This window comes from Muscardinus avellanarius (assembly GCF_963383645.1).
Source record: "Muscardinus avellanarius genome assembly, chromosome: 21".
In the NCBI taxonomy this organism is placed as follows: domain Eukaryota; kingdom Metazoa; phylum Chordata; class Mammalia; order Rodentia; family Gliridae; genus Muscardinus; species Muscardinus avellanarius.
The window spans coordinates 10,269,998-10,289,940 of record NC_137807.1 but is presented as its reverse complement, the minus strand read 5'-3'; the positions used below and the strand labels follow the sequence as shown (position 1 = coordinate 10,289,940).

General features: G+C 45.3%; 1 protein-coding gene across 2 annotated transcripts in view; it reads left to right on the top strand.

Annotated features, from left to right (window-relative positions):
• Positions 1-19,943, top strand: part of MED13L (mediator complex subunit 13L) — a gene marked incomplete at both ends in the record, with an annotated part of 285,293 nt that overhangs the window by 203,774 nt on the left and 61,576 nt on the right. The window lies entirely within an intron of this gene.

Genomic DNA, 19,943 nt, shown 5'->3' with positions numbered 1-19,943 from the left:
TGCTCCGTGGTGTCTGGCTCCACGAGTTTCTTTGTGACGCTTGTGGAGATTATAGAGGAATTGCATGTAGTATTTTTTCTTCTGATGAGCATTTGTAGGTCATTGCCGTCCTGCATGGCCGCTTTCTTCACTGGCCTCAGCTTGGCCCGCACGATTTTGGGTTGGTGTGGAGTGAGCACCGCGCTAAGGTCCGCCCTGCATTTTCTTTCTCGGCATCATTTGAACTGGCGGAACTCTTGAGTCAGCTGTGCCTGCGGTTGTGCTAAGATACAGCGTTGGACCTACCTAGAAACCTACTTGGTTCAGATTTGGGGGAAGTAATCACTTCATGGACCATTTGAGGTGCTTATGTTGGCATTAAAGTTTCTGAAGCAAAGCCACGAGTTTGTAGCCCGCGGCTTGGCCGCTGGAGCACAAGGCTGGCTTCTTTTTGTGGTGATTAGGGCCGAGCGTGAAGGGGTCTCCTCCCGCGGTTGGCCGAAGGAAGAGTGCCGTGGACTGCAGCGCTTCTGTGAGTTGCAGGCTGCTTTCTGGACACACTTGTTTGGAGAAAATAATCTTAAAACACGGACACCTGCTTTACATGCAGTGGTAAGAAATCTTCAGGCTTCGCATGAATATTACATTGAATTAACCCTATTAATTAGGCTGCTTAAGGAAAGGACCAGCTTTGTGGCAAGATGCCAAACACATGGCAGTCTGAATAGAACACACGCCGGCGACTCCCCTTCCCGCTGTCTCGCAGCACCGAGGCGTCCTGCTTTGTGTGGGGCTGGGAGAGGGGAGCCTGCCCTTGGTAGGAGGGACAGGCCGAGGAAGATGGACCTAGTCGCACGCCTCACGGTGAGAAGTCTGCGCGTGCACGCTCACTCTTGGCCCGCCGCCCAGCCTGCTGTGTTAGTGAGGGACCCACGCGCGCCCATGGACGCGGCCCGCGTGTTTAGAGCCTGCTCTGCGCCTCGTACTAGACGTCTCTGATAACGCATTTCTTTTTCTATTAGCAAACATGATTAATGTGCCACAAAGCGTTAACTGCACTCTTTCCCCAAAGACATCAAATGGGAGGCAGCATGTAGACGCTAAATTATTCGGAGAGGAGTCAGTGATTGATTTAGATATAAAAGGATTAATTGGTCCCTGAACCAGACTATTAAACTCTACTGTGATCCCGACTGAAAGTGGAAGAATTACAAGTGCGTCGCGTAGAATAAATTAATACATTTTTCACGGCTTTAATCCTTTTTTCTGAATTGCTTATTGTGGTTTTATGGACTGTACTCCCTTGTGTGCTTCATTGATGCTGAGGGGATGCGGTGTATACTGATTAAAGAGGATCGAGGGAGAGGATGATCACTGATTTAAGGCGATCCATTGCGTCCAGGGAAACGGAAAGAAGATTTTAGGAACTTACCAGTCGTGACTATCGGCACAGAAGGCATTACTGAATAAGAAATGGAAAAGCTTTCGTTTTGTGAGGACATTGTTCCAGGTGGACTTCAGCTAAGACAAACAGCCCTTTATTCTTGGAAGAACAGGATTGAGGCTTCAGTTCTTGAGGTCAAATGGTATACGGATACCATATTTAAAGAAAATAATATTCTTTTTCTAATTATTTCTATCCCAACAATATTGATTTTTCTCATGGCAGCTCACAGTCTGATACTTAGCCGGACAGGATGCTACTTTCTAAGGCTATTGGCCTCAGCTGTCCTTTTCTGGGAGACCAAATATGGGTCGACTGACCTTTGCCACACAGCTGCTTTCCTACACCGGATCCTGTAAGCCCTGCTTTTCAGTAGCCGTCCTGGCAGTCAACAAGCATCAGCTAACTGGAGAGTGTGGCCCCGGGGCTGGTTTGTAGCCTCCTAGCAGTAGGACGCCACTCTTCACTGGAGCTCTTCACCCTGCATTCTCCTGGTCTCACCATCTTCCCCTTGTGACTTGATGGACCTCGGCTTCCAGGATTCTCTGCTTCTGTGTAATCAGCCCTCCTGGGCCATCTGAAAACAAGTGCAGCTCGCGAGAGGCTCAGGACGGGACTGCCAGGACCTCAGGCCGAAGGCGCCCGAGGCCGCCCTGCCCCTGGTCTTCCGCCACGCCGCTTGCCGTGAGGGCGAGTGAGCCCACTTGTCTCGTGTCACTTTTCCTGCGGCTTCTACGTCAAGCGGTGCTTGGCTGTGGGCCTGAACCCTGTGGTGTGCCGTGATTACCGCCCAGAGTATGGCCACGTTGTGGGCAATATGTAAGATTGATATTTGTCAATCAAATATTTCCAGCAGTGGCTGTCAAGTACAATGCCGAGCCCACAGGCTTCTCGCGTATAACTGTGTACTAAAGTCTGTTTCTTAGCTTTCTCCTAAGTGGTCTCATCTCTTGGTTAAATATGTATACTGCCTTCAGCTGTTATGTTGGTTGGTTTTAAAATCTTTTGGTCTTTTTTCTTTTTTTAAATGGTACCGGGGATGGAACCCATGGGCCTTCTACCTGTGGGCTACAACCCCAGACCTATTTTAGTTTTTTGTTTGGAAATAGGATCTTGCTAAGTTGCAGAGGGCCCCACTAGGTTGCCGAGGCTGGTTTCAAACCTGAAGTCCTCCTGTCTCAGCCTCCCAAGTATGGATTGTAAGCGTGAACCACCATGCCTAGCTTCTTGGTCAGGTTTTTTTTTTTTTTTGGTGGGGGGGTGTCTGGGGATGGAACCCAGGGGCATTCAACCTTTGAGCCACACCCCCTGCCCCATTTTTTATTCTTTATTTTGAAACCGGGTCTCACTGAGTTGCAGAGGGCCTCACTAAGTAGCTGAGGCTGTCCGCAAACCGCAATCCTCAGGTCTCAGCCTCCCGAATGCTGGGATGACAAGCGTGCGCCGCCACTCCCGGCTCATTTTTTTTTTTTAAATAACATTCCAGTTGATTTAGTATCCTTTTAAGCTGTGGCATCTAGAATTAAACTGGACATTCCAAGATAAAACTAGAAAAAGCGGGTTGTTAGCTTCCTTGTCGTGAATGGTGGTTTCCGTCACGTTCCTAGCTGATACGGGTGGCACATGCCAGTAGCAACAGCAGCCCTGCAGCTGGGTTTTAGGGGCAGACGAACTTGAAAAGCAGCGTCCGTGAGGACTGAGCCCAGCACTGGTGCCCTGGATGCTCTGGCATTTCGTGCACACCGTGTCTCCCGGGAGTCCCTCCTGGCGTCAGTTAAACCCTCTCCTTCTTTGGGAAGTTCTAAACTTCACCTAAGCTACACTTGATTTCTTAGCTCCTTATCTCCATTGGCTTCTGTTGAAGAAATTTCTACTTGCTACATATTGCTTCATTCAGGCAGCTGCTCAAACGTTAGTAATAATAACATAAGAGGATGTTGTCTCTCATTTGCGACCTCTCTATGAATGTAATTCTCAAATCTACCTGCTAACATAATAATGCAGCGCTCATTATTGAAATAATAGTGAGTTCTGACTCAGATCAGAGGTCGCAGTCATGAGCGTGTGCAGTCAGTGATTTATTACAGCTTTCCTTAGGGATCTCATCTTATAAATCCAGTCTACAACTTTTTCAAGAACTCCATTTGTAATCCCAGCATTCGGGAGGCTGAGACAGGAGGGTCCGGGTTCGCAGACAGCCTCAGCTACTAGTGAGACCCTCCGCAACTTAGTGAGACCCTGTTTCCAAATAAAGAATAAAAAATAGGAGTAGGGTTACAGCTTGGAGGTAGGATGCCCCTGAGTTCCATCCCCAGACCCGCCAAAACAAACAAACAAAAAAACCTATTTGACTTTCTCCTGATGTTGTGATGGTCAGATTTTCATCAGCCCATTCGATCAGTTAAACCATGTTTCCAAGTCAGTTTTTTCCTTATTGCTTTGTTTTTAAGCATTATTGAATCAGCACAAAGCAATCTTCTCTCTGCTTTAACAAATTCATTCACTGGTGTTTTAGTCACTAAAATAATGGGACTTTGGGTTATTTCCAGTCCTAAAATATGTTTCAGTTGTTGAGTAAGACTCGTCAACGCTGTCCAGTGAGAAGTTACAGATTTGATGAAGTCGCTCTTATTTTGAGCAAATGACCGGGCTGATCCAGAGAAAAAACACCATCACGTTTCTTTCCACCTTTGTTAACATTATAAAATAAGAAAATTATTAAGTGAAAATCTAAATTTAAGGTAAAATAGATGATGTGATTTCATGTACTGTTACTATTCAGGCTGTATGTTATCAGAGTTGTGGACGTGATTGCAATTATACAAGCCAGTACTCATTCAGAGGATAATAGCATTTTATAACTATTACTTGTTTTCAGTGCCTTTTATTATTAAACTTCTGCATATCCCTTTTTAAAGGGATAGTTTTAAAGGGGCATATTTGAATGGATCAGTTCAATTCAGCTAAATGAGTTAAACTACAAACAGAAGTATGTATATGTTCAGGGAAGCTTACCACAAAAAGGAAGGAAACAGCGCAGTCACCGCTCCCCTCTTCCCTTGCCCCACTGAAGGAGCTGGCGCCCCTCCCCGCTGCTCAGGGGAGCCCAGGTGGAGAGCCGGGCCCGCTGCTCCCACCACCGCCCAGGCGGGCACTGCCCGTGAGGACCTCTTCCCTTAGCTCCATGGCAGCGCGGCTGGCACGTCCTGGCCGTGTCTGGAGCCCTCTGGAACCCTTGCTCTCCGCCGTCATTGCCCGCCCGCTCGCAGCCACGCTGGGCTGTCCTCAGAGCCTCGAGCCACTCTCCTGGTCTGCCCTCCCCCTTCGCCATGCCTGGGAGCTAAAGGAACCTTTCAAGATAGGAACGATCCACGGTGATTCCCTTTCTTTTTATTTGTGGGAAAATTCAAACGGCATACTGTTGAAAGGCTTAGATGATCTGGCGCCTCCCACTCTTCTCCCTTCTGCGCGTCCTCCTTTCTCACCCCCGCGCCCCGCGTGGGCACTTGCTCTTGTCTTATCCCCCCCCCCCCAGTTGTCTTCTAAGGGCTTAGGACTGGCTTCCTGCCCCCGCCCAGGGCAGAGCTCCGCGCCAGGTGGAGCTCTGTCTTCAGCGCCGCTCGCACTGCACTCGGGCCGGGCGTGTGCACGTGCTGAACGACTGCAAGTGGCCGAAGCTACTGGGTTTTAGTAATGCAAGGATATGTTCCGCCAGAATCTTGTCTCTCTCAAACTCTTGAAAAGTGATGCTTTCGAAAAGAAAAGGCAAGGGCCTGTCATTTGAGGCATTTGTTTTTCTGTAGTGACCAGCTCCTGATTGCCCATGACTGTCGCTAAGTGTGACCGTGCATCCAGTGCGCATCAGGGCAGCCTGAGGAGGGCACTTGTTGCTGCCCTGGCAGGACCCCCTTCCCAGATGGCGCGTCACCTGAAGGATTGCTTGTCCATGTACGTGGGAGCCAGTGCCGTCCTCCCATTGCAGAACTCTTATCTTTCAGATGGCTGTTAGTTCCAGCCTCCTCCACTTCTTTTCTGTCCTGCCAGTTGAATTTTAGCTAAGAGACATTGCTGTTACCTGCTAAGAGTCACTCATTCTATTTAGCATTCCTGTGACTTGTCACGAAGCATATGGCTTTATGTAGACCATGGAAAAGCGTCTTCTGTTTATGTTCTCTTGCGTTTGGCCATCGGATTGAGGGCTGGGGGGCCGAGATCATGAACTGAGGCTACGCCACAGAAAGAGGAAACCTGGCTCCAGAGTCGCCCCGTGGCACAGGGGAGTGTGGGAGAGGAATACTGTGAGAACCAACCGCACTCTACCAGGTCAGCGGCAGCTCCAGTCTTGTGTCCCTTCTGATGGGAAAGTTGTGGCCTCACTTGAGCACTGGCAAGAGGCGCTCAGCAACAGCACTGAGTTTGAATGCCCTGCCCTCTGGCAGGCCAGCGCCGAGCGAGCGCTGGGAGCCTTTCCAGAGTTTGTTAAGCCACAGCGGGCACCAGCCACTCGCTCCAGCTCCGACACAGGGTGATCTCAGAGGCAGATTTCTTCCTGGCCTTGTGCGGGTAGGCAAGGCCTTAAAAGTACAACTGGGACTGTCGCCGTGGATAGGGACAGAGAGGAACTTCACGGTGGTTGTTTCACCGCGTCAGCTTTCTGAAGAAGGCCGTGATCTGCCACTGTTAATTCTTGGGGTGTGGTGGGGGTGACTGAGAGTGAGAGCAAGGCTGCCCCTTTCTACCTCTTCACAGTTCATCTCGTCCTAAAGTACGTAGAGCACGTATTGGTGAGCAGAGGTGGATAGAAGAGGAAGGAAGGGTTGAGATTCACCGGGGCTGGAAGTGCAGAAGGGTATGTGGAAACCCGCCGGCTGTGGAGCGGCCGGGCGCCCTGGTGCCCTCACCTGGCGGGTAGCTGCCGTCCTCCTGGAGCTGCTCCCCGGGAGTGGCGCCTTGTGGGGCTCCGCCTGCCTGTGCTCCTGCAGGCCACTCTGCCTGAGCGGGGGTGTGGGCCTCCAGGCGGACCTCAGAGCTGGGTCCTTACATTCCTTTCAAGCTGGCGAGAACTCCGCACGACTGCCACTCAGGCTCCCACGGTGTCAGAATCCGTCACCATGGTTGAGTGTTGGTATAAACATAAGCAAACATTTTCAGTTTTAAAATATACTATAAAATGTATTTTCTAGTTTAGGAAACTAACGGCGCTTTTAGTTTAGCACCAGGGTGCCGTGGAGCTGGGCTGGTCTGTGCTCTCCGGCAGTCTCACAGATCTGTCTCTGCTTTTGTGTTGTGTTGACCCTTTATTACCCTTAGTAATGCACAGTGTCTTGGAATTTAAGGAGAAAAATGGCAGAAAATTATGTGCTTCTAATATCAACCCGTATCTCCCCACCTAGGTTTTCTATCTTTTAAAGTAACCTAGAAAGGGGGATTTTGTTTTATACTTTAAAAAATTCAAAGCATGCCTTGGCGCAAGCAGTAAAGGCGTTGGTAGTTATGGGCTAGCTAGTGGAACACCACTGCCCATCTGTCATTTTCCCGCACACTTGCACTGACTGTTCAGTGCTGTTCAGAGACGGTGACTAGAATCGGCCTCAGTCACCCCAGGAGAAAGTCTTAAAAGAGTTTTGGTGACGTGGTTTTGCAGGCACACAGACCCCGGGACTCACAGCTGTTTGGCATCTCCAAAACCACCCGCATTGCGTTTCCACCAGGGTGGGGCGCTCAGGCGTTTCCAGCCATCCAGGCATGGAGGCGGGGAACCCCATCTCTCCACTCCCTCACTTCTAGGGGAGGCGCCCAGGAGGGACACCACGTTTTCTCGGGCACTGAGGCACTGCCGCGGCCTGACACAGATGTGCCGTGGCTGCTCCGGAAGAGCCAGGAGCCATTTTTACTCATAGGGAAGAAATTGTGAGGATGGCAGAAAGAAAAGACCAGTGTAAATCTGCTCTCGTGTGTGTGTGTGTGTGTGTGTGTGTGTGTGTGTGTGTGTGTGTGTGTGTCCTAGGAGAGATAGATACACCTTCACCTATACAGAGAAAGTGATCACGGACACGACCGCATTTAACAGTGTAGTCAGTAACTTTCTTTGGAGGATGATTGTTTAATAGGTACAATAAAGTATTACACTGTTTTAAAATACGTGTAATTAACTTTTCTGGACATTTTCATTGGCTTATAATCAAACTGAAGATTTAAAGGGAAGATATATGGAATAGTAAAAGTGGAGTTTTATAAAATAACACATGTAAGTCTTGTTCCTTGGGTGTTCTGATACCACCCTGTTTTAAATCCCGGAAGTTGAGACCTGTCCAGTAAGAGAACTCAGTGTCCTTGTGAGCTGAGAGTGTCCGCAGACTCTGTGAGAGCACCAGAGTCAATGGAATGTTTCTAAGGAAAGGAAGCCATAAAGAAACAGAAGCCAAGTGCTCCCCAGTGAGGATCAGTAGAGAGGCAAATTGCTTCTGGCAAGGGGTTTAGTTAATGACAACTTGGAAGATCTCAAGACGGTAAGTTCATAACACAGAAAGCATTTAGATAAAATTATCTAAATGCATTCTGCATTGTGAATCTGTTATCAAAACACTCTTACACCATGAAAAGAACAGGAGTTTATTAATATTCATAATGCATTTTGAAAGCACATGTAATAGTTGCATTCTGAAAACCAAATGTAAGAAGTAAAAATATCTTTTTTCACAATAGTTGGAGTATTGTAGGAGAATAAAATGGCCTAGAACACTAGCCCTGCCTTGACTGCATCTGTCCAGCGCCTTCCCAGCTGCCCCACTCGCGCTCTACGCCGAGCCCCGTGTTGCCTAACAGTCTTGAAAGGCCCCTTTCTTTGGGGGGGGGGTGTGCTAGGGATTGTACCCAGGGCATTCTACCTACAAGCTCCCTCCTCCTCCTCCTCCTCCTCCTCCTCCTCCTCCTCCTCCTCCTTCTCCTCCTCTAAAAACACTCACTCACTACATTGCTGGGGCTGGCCTCGACCCTGCGATCCCATCTCAGCCTCCAAATAACTGACTGGAAATTACATACATACTACCTCTTCCTATAATAAGTAATTTCCCACTTTAAAAAATGTTCACTGTACTTATGGGCTATTCTTGTTCCTCTCACAATGGGACTTTTCATTTATTTTATTTAGTTAGTTTGTGTGGTACTAGAGATGGAACCCAGGGCCATCCTACCTCCAAGCTACAGCCCCACCCTATTTTATTCTTTTTTATTTTAAAGCAGGGTCTCGCTATATTGCCAAGACTGGCCAAAAATCTGCAGCCTTCCTGTCTTAACCTCCAGGGTCTGGAATTAGGAGAGTGCGCCCCCATGCTCTGCACAATAGGACGTTTGAAGTAGCCTACTCTTTGTTATCCCCCAACGGGCAGCCATCTATTCAGCGACCGTGTACTGTGTGCCCTGTGCAGGACACTGTGCTAGGCGCCGGGCGGAGAGGGCGAGGCAGACGCCACCTTGCGCTCTAGGGAGCCCACGTTTTGTTGGGAGAGACCGTCGAAATAAGTGACACAATTGCACATTATCTCCAGCCACAGGAAAGAAGCAGGTTGGTGACGGGGCAGCTTTTGAATGAACCGATTTAGGTGCTGAGAGAGGGTGGCAGGGAGCCAGCCAGTGTCTGTCCTTAGGGAATAGGGTGTTAGTTCTACTTATTGGACCTCTGAAAACAATGGACTTTTATCCAATATGGCAGTAAAATACAGTGTTCATATTTTACAAATAATAGGAGATAACTTACTCTGCTGGGCCGTCCTTATTCCCAGGTCTTTTATTTATTTATTTATTTATTTATTTATTTATTTTTTAACAGAAAACTGGTTATTCTTGGTATAGACTGACCCAAAATATGTATGTATGTATGTATATTATTATTATTATTATTATTATTATTATTATTATTATAGTCTGGGAATGGAACCCAGGAATATTCTGCCTCCAAGATAAGCCCCCAGCCCTATTTTAAACATTTTTAATTTTTATTTTATTATTTTATTTTATTTTTGCAGAACTGTGGGAATGGAACCCAAGGGCATTTTACCTCTAGACTACACTCCCAGCCCTATTTTTTATTCTTTATTTTGAAACAGAGTCTCACTGAGTGTCAAAGGGCCTCACTAAGAAGCTGAGGCTGGCTGTGAACCCAGATCCTCCTGTCTCAGGCTCCCAAATGCTGGGATTACAAGCGTGCGCCACCACGCCTGGCTTTTTTTTTATTTTTGAAACAGGGTCATAGGCTATAAACCACAATCCTCTTGTGTCAGCCTCCCAAGTACCATGATTACAAATATGCTCCACCACACCCACCTGAGGGATTTTTTTAAAAAAAGATTTTTATTAAAGTAAAATGTTGGCTGACGTACCCTACCTAAATGTTTCCAATTTCATTTTTTTTTTTTTTGCTTCAGAATTTAGAGCAAAGGTATAAAGCACCACAAACTCTGTTAAATATTATTGCGGCATCTCCCCTCATACCACAGTAATCCGCAAAACACATTCCTGGCTTCACCACGTTTAGTCAGGTGGGCTAGATATAAACTTAGGAAAAACGGAAGTGCTCTGACGCAGGTGCACGCAGAGACTCGTGCGAGCTGGCCACAGAATCCTGAGCTTTTGGAGTGATTGGGAAAGAAAGTGTAAAGCGGGCGCTCCTTCTAGGCCAGAGAGCAGCGCGGCCTCCGCGGGGCCTCCCGCCCCACGCACCTGTCGGAGGCTGGGGAGGGAGCCCCGGCCTCGCACACCTGCCTCCACGGTGCGCCCGTGCCGTGGCTGCCGTTGGCCACCTAGGCAGCACGCGGTATTTCTCCAACACAGTTCCTTCCTCTGTCATTATACCTCCTGATTCCTACTTAGGGAAATATAAATAGTTGTTTTAAATCCTGATGTCTAGGGAGGCCCCACGGTGAAGCTGGAGTGGGAACTTTGATTGCTCACAAACTGACATTGTCATGTTTACCCAGGAGTTGCTTTGAAACAAAATATTTTGATGGCTTCTTTTTTTTTTAAGTTTAATTGTGAAAGAAACAGGTCTTTGAAGCTTGGAACAAAGAGTTTGAAACATCTGGTGAAACACTTTGAGACATACTTGTAACACAGATGAAACATGATAGGAAAGCACCCAGCTAAAGAGGCTTTAAGCATGAGTACCCCCCCAAGTCATGTTACACCCTTGAAGCGAAAGTGACTGCCTACTGTGAAAAGAGTTACCCTTTCTCGTTGATAGCACTTGTATCTGGCGCTCCAGGTGATGTTCTTATGATCAGTCCCAGGCACAACTATGCCCAGGTGTTTATGAGTCATAAAAAACAACTATTCCAACATTTGTTTTGCTTATAAAGCACAAAGTATAAATGTGCTCCAATGCTGGAATTATATTCTTTTTTATTTTTCTTTCTTTATTTATTGCAGTGCTGGGAATGGAACCCATGGGTATTGCACCTCCGAGCTATTTTTTAGTCTTTTTATTTTTTGGAACGGGGTCTCACTGAGTTGCAAAGCGTCTTGCTAAGTAGCTGAGACTGTCCACGAACCGTGATCCCCCAGTCTCCGTCTCCCGAATGCTGGGATTTCAAGCGTGCACCACCATGCCCGGCTTTAGAATTTTATTCTTAATGTGATTTTCTAAAAATACAAAATTCAGTAGTTCTCAAACTCACAGTCCCGTATACACTTAAACTGCTTCTACAGCATTATTACCCGTGTGTGTGTGTGTGTGTGTGTGTGTGTGTGTGTGTGTGTGTGTGTGTGTGTTTGTTTTACTGGGGATAGATCTCAGGGACACTTTACCAAGCCCTTCTAAAATTTTTATCTTGAACAGGCTCTTGGGAACTTGTGCTGAGTCTGGCCTCAGACTCTGGATTCTCCTTTTTCAACCTCCCAAACCCTGGGAGTACAGGCATTCCTAGCAGGCCCGGCCCAGCGTATTGTCCCCTTTTGGTTTCTTCTCTCTTTCCTTTCTTCCACTCTCTCCCTTCCCTCCTTTTCCTTTCCCCCTTTCCTGTCTCCATCCTCTGTCCGTGAACGGTGATCCTCCTGTCTTAGCCTCCTACATGCTGGGATTACAAACCTGTGCCACCATACCTGACTTCCTTTTTTTTTTTTTTTTAAGAATCAGCTTGTTGCCGGGTGTGGCACACACTTGTAATCCCCACGCTTGGGAGGCGGAGACAGGAGGATGGCACAGGTTCGAAGCCAGCCGTGCGTGCTAGCTTAGGAGACCCTGTTTCCAAATAAAAATATAAAATAGGTCTGGGAGTGTAGCCCGGAGGTAGAAGGGCTTCCAGGATCCCCAGTACCACCACCAAAAAAAAAAAAAAAGAATCAGCTTGTCAAAATACTTATTTAGATATTGGTTAGAATTTATAGATCAATTTGTGGAGAATTACAATCTTTACTAAATTAATTTCATATTCAGGAGTATGATTCGTGTTTTAAAAGTCTTAAATCTGGCCGGGCGTGGTGGCGCACGCTTGTCATCCCCCATGCTTGGGAGGCGGAGACAGGAGGGTCGCGCAGGTTCGAAGCCAGCCGTGCTGGCTTAAGAGACTCTGTTTCCAAATTAAAAAGTATGTGAAATAGGTCTGGGAGTGTAGCCCTGAGGTAGAAAGGTTTCCAGGAACCCCAGTACCACACACACACAAAAAAGTCTTGAACCTGCATTTTTATTTTTCAAACAAAATATAAGTTTATTTGTAGATGCCTAAAAGGTGTGTTTTATTGTTTTATTTTCTGGGTGTCTTAGCGTTCTTGTTGCTGTGGCTATAGACTATATTTTTCCACGTATGTTTTCTAAGTGCTGTGTTAGAACACAGTTGTTGATCCTCAGTCTACCAACTGTACAGACTTGTTCTCTGTTGTTCTGTTGGTCTGTGCGTTTTCTACCTAAAGAATCCGAGCTAATTCTGTCACCTGCGCATTCAGTATTACCTGTGCTTTACAGTTTTTATACCGCTGTTGTTTCCCTCTTCTTGTCTTCCTGCATTGGCTTGGACATCTAATACAGTGTTTTGTAGAAGTGTAGCTATCCTTCTAGCTCCATTTCTTAAAAGGAATTCTAAAGTTTCATAGCAAGCAAAATAATTGCTTTGTTTAGTCCTTTCAACTCCCACTTTCAACTTCTTACATTGCGTTGAGGCGAATGGATGGGTTTTCAAATATTTCAAAATGCTGTATAGTGCTTATATTTTTGTAGAAAAATATCAATTTCAGCATTCAGATGTATTTGCCTAAAGTTTCTTGTAGTGTGTTTTTTAATCATCGGAAGCATTCTTGCTCTATTTGTAGTAACTCAGTCATCCTCTTTACCCCAGTTGGCTTACTAGCACATCTGTCTTCAAACACACACATCTTATGTCTGTCGGTCCCTCAAATCAATCTTCTCTAGTGGTTTGTCTTCTTTTAGGCTCCCCCAAAACAAGCTTTATTTGGTAATGCTGATGATTTACATTTGTCTGTTGTTTATCTTGTTCTAGTAAAATCTGGTGTAGAGGAAGCAGTGGCCTGGTGCGATGGTGCCAGGCAGAAAGGCCAGAAAGCCAGGCCAGCAAGGCATTTGGCGGGACCTCTGTAACTGGATGGGGACAGCTCGCCTGGCTACAGGAGTCTGTGGGTTCAGTCTCCAGGACTGCAAACAAACAAAAACCAAGAGCCAGAGGCTGCCTTCTGTGAAAAGTGCCCTGAGGAGGGAGAGGGAGGCAGCCAGGTCCAAGCCACAGAGCTGCCCCTTGCTAGGGACTCACTAAAATCAGCAAGGTAGTGGATGTCCACGGTTGGACTCGGAGGGAGGTTGCCTATAGAGTGGGCAGGACAAAAATAACTTTCATTCAAGCCGAAATGTACCCAGCTGAATCTTAAGCTGGCATCGAGACGCCAGGCAGGCACACCCTGGTGCTAGTTCACCACGGTCAGTCCCTCCACATGCCACTCTGCTGGTTTTGTCATCTGTGGCATTCTGGGAAGCCACAGGGAGCCAGGCAGCCTCCTCGGCTCAGCTCAGGGAGGTCCTCAAGTAGGACTTAGGAAGGCTGGAGCTCTGCAAGTGTCCTCTTTTGCTTTGTCATTTTCGTCCTTCTATTTCTTTGTGTTTACTCATTTTTCTTGTGTCTCAGCGTCTTGATTTGAACTTGATTTATTTTTTTTAAATTTATTTTATTGGTGCACTGTATTCATACATCATAGTGGGATACAAACTTTTGTAGCTATACATGCACACATCGCCCAGTCAGCCCCCACCCGATCCCCACCCCATTCCCTCCCCACCCCTCCCTCCCATGCTTGGCTTAGTGGTTGACATCTAGTATTATAGCAAATTATCCAAAATTAAAAATGATAATCTCACATAACAGTTTCATTTGTCTGATACCAAGCTTTTGATGACTTAAAGATAACATTTCAATATTTCTTTTTGCTTTCTTTCTTACCAGAGAATATTTTTTTCTATTTTTTTTAGGTGAAACTATCATATATTTATATATTTATTTTTCAGAAAAAATCTATCCTAATATGGAATATGGACTCTAGGTACCCAAAACGATCTTGAAAAAGAACAAAGCTAGAAGATATATATTTTCTGATTTCAAACCATATAAAGCTACAATAATTGAAACAGTGTAGTACTATTCTAAAGGCAGATATATAAACCATTGGAGTTAAATAAAAGCCTAGAGCTAAATTCTTCCCTATATTGTCAAGTTATTTTTGACAAGGTTTCCACGAACATTTGGTGGTGGAAATAATAATCTTTTAACTAAATATTGTTGAAAAATAATAATTACATGGAAAAGAATACAATTGGACCCTTACCTAATCCCATATACAAATATTAACTCAAAATAGATAATAGACCTAAATATAAATCTTAAGACTATAAACTTTTAGGAGAAAATCTGGGTCATTAAACCTCACAACATTGAAATTGGCAGTGATTTCTTGGTTATGATTTCAATGGCACAGGCAACAGAAGAGTATACAAACTCCCTTAAAAAAAAAAATTGTAATTCCAAAGACAATGTAAACAGTTAACAGTTACTAATAGAATGGGATAAAATATTTCCAAATGCTATATCTGAAGGTATATTAATATTCCAACTAGAAATCCTAAAAATTAACAACAATAAAGGCAAACAATACCCTTTTGAGATAGGTAAAAGACTAACATAAATAATGAATCTCCACAGATAACCAATCTTAGTTGTCTGTTGGATGGAAAATCTTGTTTCTCAAGTTCTGGAGTGTGTTACCTATTTCTTCTTTGTAGTTAATCTCTTTGAGTATTTTCTCTAGTGCTGGTTTTGAAGACATAAATTCCTTCAGTTTCTGTTTGTCATGGAAGCTTCTTATTTCTCCATCTAATTTGATAGAAAGTTTTGCTGGGTAGGAAATTTTTGGCTTGAAGTTGTTTTCTTTCAGAGTTTGGAATATGTTACTCCAAGCCCTTCTGGCTCTCATGACTTGGTTTGGGAAGTCTGGAGTGATTCTAATTGGTTTGCCTCTGAATGTCACTTGGCCCTTTGCTTTTGTTGCCTTTAAGATTCTCTGCTTGGCTTCCACATTGGTCATTTTGACAATTATGTGGCGTGGGGATCCTCTTCTCTGATCCTGTCTAAAGGGAGTTCTATAAGTTTCCTGGACCTTTGTATCAACCTCTTGCTCTATGTTTGGAAAATTTTCTGCTATTACTTCCTTGAAGAGATTGTTGATCCCTTTGGTTTCACTTTCTTTTCCCTCCTCTATTCCAATAATTCTTAGGTTAGCTCTCTTAAAATGGGCCCATATTTCTTCAATATCAGATTCCTGCTGTCGGATATTTTTTTCTAGATTAGAAACTATGATTTCATTTTTGGATTGCTTATCTTCTAAGAGCGAGATTCTGTTCTCCATGTGTTCTAATCGGTTGTTTGTGCTTTGAATTGAGGCCTTCATTAATTGCATCCTTTATCTCTTTTTGGCTCTCTCTGAGTTCTTTTCGAAGCACCTCTATTATTTCTACAGTTATTTTCCTGATTTGATCTTCTAGAAATCTCTGATTTTCTGTTTTATCGGGTTCTGATGTTGTGGGGTTGTGGGCATTCATTGCTCCAGTATTATTCCTCTTTCCCATGATTTCGGATGTTTGTGCCTTCTCTGGGTTCTTCCCTTGGGTCACTATGACTTCCCTTAAGGTGTTCTGGATCTCGAGTCTGTAGTATCTCAGACCCCACTACTCCTTTACTGGGTTTTATCACAGAGTCTCCGACCCAGAGAGTCGATAGAGGCTGCTTTAGACTGTGGGGGGTGCCAGGTTGCACGTTCTCCTATGGTGTGATATCTTGGCCACCGCCCCTTCCCCACTGGGTCAAGTCCCAGGGATTTCTCCTCTGTGGCCCGCAATTTGACTCACTGTTCTTGAGTACGCAGATGTAGCTGTACTGGCCTCGCTGAATTCGCTGCTGCTGCTGCCGGTAGCAATATGGCGCCGCTGCTACACCCTCGGCTGTGGGGCTGGTGTTTTTCTTTTTGATTTTGATTTCTACTCTGAATCCCTGCAGCGTGTGCTGAGCTCGGCCACTGGGAGCTGTAGATGCTCTCTGCGCGGAGAAATCTCGCCTAACTGTTCCGCAGTGGCTCACCTCGGCTTGCTGTGGCCGTCTGGTGAATTCGCCGCTGCCGCCGGCAGTATGGCACTTCTGCCGCGTCTGCCGCATCCTCGGGCGCAAGGCCGTTGTATCTCCTCTGTGGCTCTGTTCTCAGTCCGCTTTCTCTCTGGAGCCTGGTGATTTTTTGTTTCACTGGTGATGGTGTTTTCTGGCTATGAAAGGCGCTGATTTTGTGGTAATGGATATTTGTTGTTAGCGGAGCTCTTAAGCCCCGCTTTTCTCGGTCACCATCTTCCAACTTGATTTATTTTAAGACTTTCTTTTAGGCATATTTTTAATCATTGGAAGTACTTTTTTGGATTTTTTCATGTATTACTTTAGTTCCATTCTAAGTATTTTGTGATTTCCTCAGTCTACTACTTATTTAGGAAGTACATATTAAAGTTTTTAAACAAAGGTATTTTACTTTAACCTATTTTTATTGGTTTCTAACTAAAATGTTCGATTGTTAGAGAATATGTAATCTGTATGAAATAATTGATTCATTAGAATTCCAGGTTTGTCTTGGGTCCTGTTGCCTGTTTCATTTTTACAGATCATCAAACACTTTTGTAATCCCAGCATTCGAGAGGCAGAGACCCAAGGATTGAGGTTTGCGGACAGCCTCAGCCATATTTAGTGAGGCCCTTCGCAACTCAGTGAAACCCCGTTTCAAAAATAAAAAGACTAAAAAGTAGGGCTAGGGGTGTAGCTCGGACATATAGCACCCCTGAATTCCATCCCTGGTACCACCCAAAAATAAACCCCTAGGATCCAAGTTAAAGTAGGCGGTTTGTGAGAAGCAGCATGAATAGGACAGGCACGGAGCATGAAATAAAGACTTGCCCGTCCCCGGAGCGGTGCTGCGCCACACGCACGGGTCTTCACCGAGCCCTGCACTGTCGTTCCTCAGTGAAGACGGACCCGGTCGGTAGGGCTCCAAGTGAACAACCGTGTCCATTTACTGCTAACTCGTGGGAAGAGCACTGACGCGGTGCCAGACTGTGGTCCTGCCTCAGTGAGCGCCACGGGCGAGCCAAAGGCTTCAGTCTTATTTTGTCTTCTAAATGAGGGAGGCTGGACTATGTGTGAAGCCACCCAGATTTCACTTGTAGGCGGGTTTTTAGGTACAAGGAATACGCTAATTGTTGCCTATGGGCAGTTCTTCAAGGCGTGCGCCTCACCTCTCAGACTGTTGTCTGTAGACAAGAAGCAGTCAACAGGTGACAGCACTGCTGAACTTCTAACTCGGCAGCTTTCTGATGAGATGACACAGTTCTATCTCCAGTGTGGTCTTCCCACCGGCTCCATCACTGCTATGGATACAGAGGATCATGGCTGGCTGATGAGATGTCCAGTGTGTTGGGCACAAAATCAGATCCACAAGGCCCTCAGCAGGCTTCAGCCAGGAGCCAGACACCACAGGGCGGAGCGGACGGCCTCCTCTAGTGCACACCGCTCCCCTGTCGCTCCCCTGTCACCCCCCTGTCAGCCAGCTCGCGGCACAGGGTGGGAAGCACCATCTCTCCATCTCAGCCCCATGGCCTTCTGGGTAATATGTGGTCCATACTCAGAGCATCAGGAACGTCCTCTTCATCACCTGGTCATGCGGCTCCATGCCCCAGGGGCAGCCGGCGTCACTAGGCTTCCAAATGCATCTTTCCAGAAGAATTTGGTGCCAGTATAAGAAAATTGTGTGTGCGTACATTACCCCCGTTCTCATTGTAGGAAAATGAGGGCGTGTTATTCATACTGTTTTGAACATGGCATATTTTTCTCACAACAGTTTTTGTTGACTTTTTCCTATATCGGTAGGATCATTTCCTTTTAAGTGACTGTGCAGTACTGCTTTGCAGAGATATGCCATAGTTTAGTGAATGTGTCTACCTACCAGTGGGTATTTTGGCTCTTTTCGGACTTTATTATGGGTGGTTTCTTATGCGTGGTTATAATCAATAGCCACTCAGTAGTTTTATTTGTGGGAAAAATTCTTAGAAGTGGTATTTTAGGTTAAAAATTATTTTTACCTTTTAGAGGCAATATTGTCATCTCTGACCTTGTTTCAAGTAATTTAGAAAAAAAAATAGAACTTAATAGCTAGGAAGGGACCACTGGAGCCGTACATTCTCCCAGTGTGGTCCCGGGGCCAGGAACAGTAGCAGCATTGCTTAGAGATTGTTAGAAATGCCCCCCCCCCACCACCACCAATCAGAGTCTCTGGCGGGGCAAGTTTTATGCTGAGGAGACTCATCAGAGAGAGGCAGGAACTTGCCTGAAGGCTTACAGTTCCTGTGCCCTGTTATAATTCCAGCACACCTGGCTATTGATTTCTCGTAAAGACACTTTGCTCCTAGTTACTAAGAGCAGGTCAGCGCACTGCTCTGCTCTTGCTGTTGGTACATGTGTTGCTTGCACTTCCTCCATGTGGAGGACGGCGGTGCGGTAGAGAGGATGCCCTGGAGCTGCTCTGTACATCCATCTGCAGCTCCCGTGACCCTTCCTCCCTCCCTGTACTCACCCAGGGGCGTCTACCTCTGAGCTACACCACACTCTCAGCCCCCCTTTATTTATTTATTTATCTATTTATTTATTGAAACAGGGTCTCCATAAGTGGCTGAGGCTGGCTTTGAACTTTGAACCTTGCCTCAGCCTCCCAAGTTCTGCCGCCACCACACCCAGCCACATGGATTCCTTAAGTTACTGACTACATGAGGTTGTGGGCATGAGTTAGTTCTGAAATTTGTGGCTGAAACCCCAGCCAATCTACAATAAGTAAGACTGTATTTTGGTCCTACTATGCACCAGACATGTTGTGGGTTGAAGATAATTGGTTTCTAGGATTATTGTAAAGGACATCACGCTTTCACCATTCATATTGTTTTGTACCTATATATGTTTCAAATATGTGCCTTTTTCCCTATTTGTGACCTTAAGACTTAAAGGTATGGTGCCAAGGGTTTTGAATTTTTTCAGATTTCTTATAAACTTTATACACTATTTTGCTTTATTGGGTAAGTACCAAGACTATTTCCTGTTGATGAAACCTCACATTCTAATAATACAAAATGTTAGGTTATCTCAACATAATTGTCAAGAATGTGTATGCTTCGCTTTGTGAAAAAGTAACATCTTCATTTCTATTTGAAAACTTACTTAAAGCATAATTTTATACTTGAAACCAAACCTACCTGGAGTAGCACTTATACTTTCTAAATTTTAAAGACCTTTGCACAGAGCAGGATTTTGAGGTGATTTTCAGCCGCGGGGGAGTCGTGCGCTTTGGCTCAGGCAGACGTTTGTGGACGCTCTTGAGGATGGGCTTGTTGTGTCAGGCCCAGGGCCAAGTAACAACTTCAAAAGAATGTGTCACTGTAGAAATTTTGAAGTTACTTTTCTTTGGGACACTTTGTCAATTTTTAACTAATTATACGAAAATGGAGAAGTGGAGTGCTTCAATAAGATTTTGTGATCAGAATAAACTGTAAAAAATAAACTTCCAACAGACTTTTAGCCCATTAAGGCATTATATTTTCTTAATGATTATGTGTCCAAAGTTTGTATACAACCGTGTCCTTAATAACTCTTTTTAGAACAGTAGTGTTAACTTCATTGCAATGTTGTCAACGTGTAAATTGTGTTATTGTACTGTAACAAACAAGCAAAATTGTGTTTTCATCATCCCTGGAATCAGGTTACAGCCAGTATAGACTCATCTCAGGGCTTGCCTTTCGATCTTGTTCTTACGCACTTGTAAAAACGAGACTTTTAAGTTTAGTTTCCTCTTTTATTTGACAAAACACACTTCTGAATTCTTGCCAAGTGTTCAGCACGAAAAAGTAGAAAAATTGACTTTTTTTCCTGTTTTTAGGAGTGTGTAGTTGACACGGGAGTTC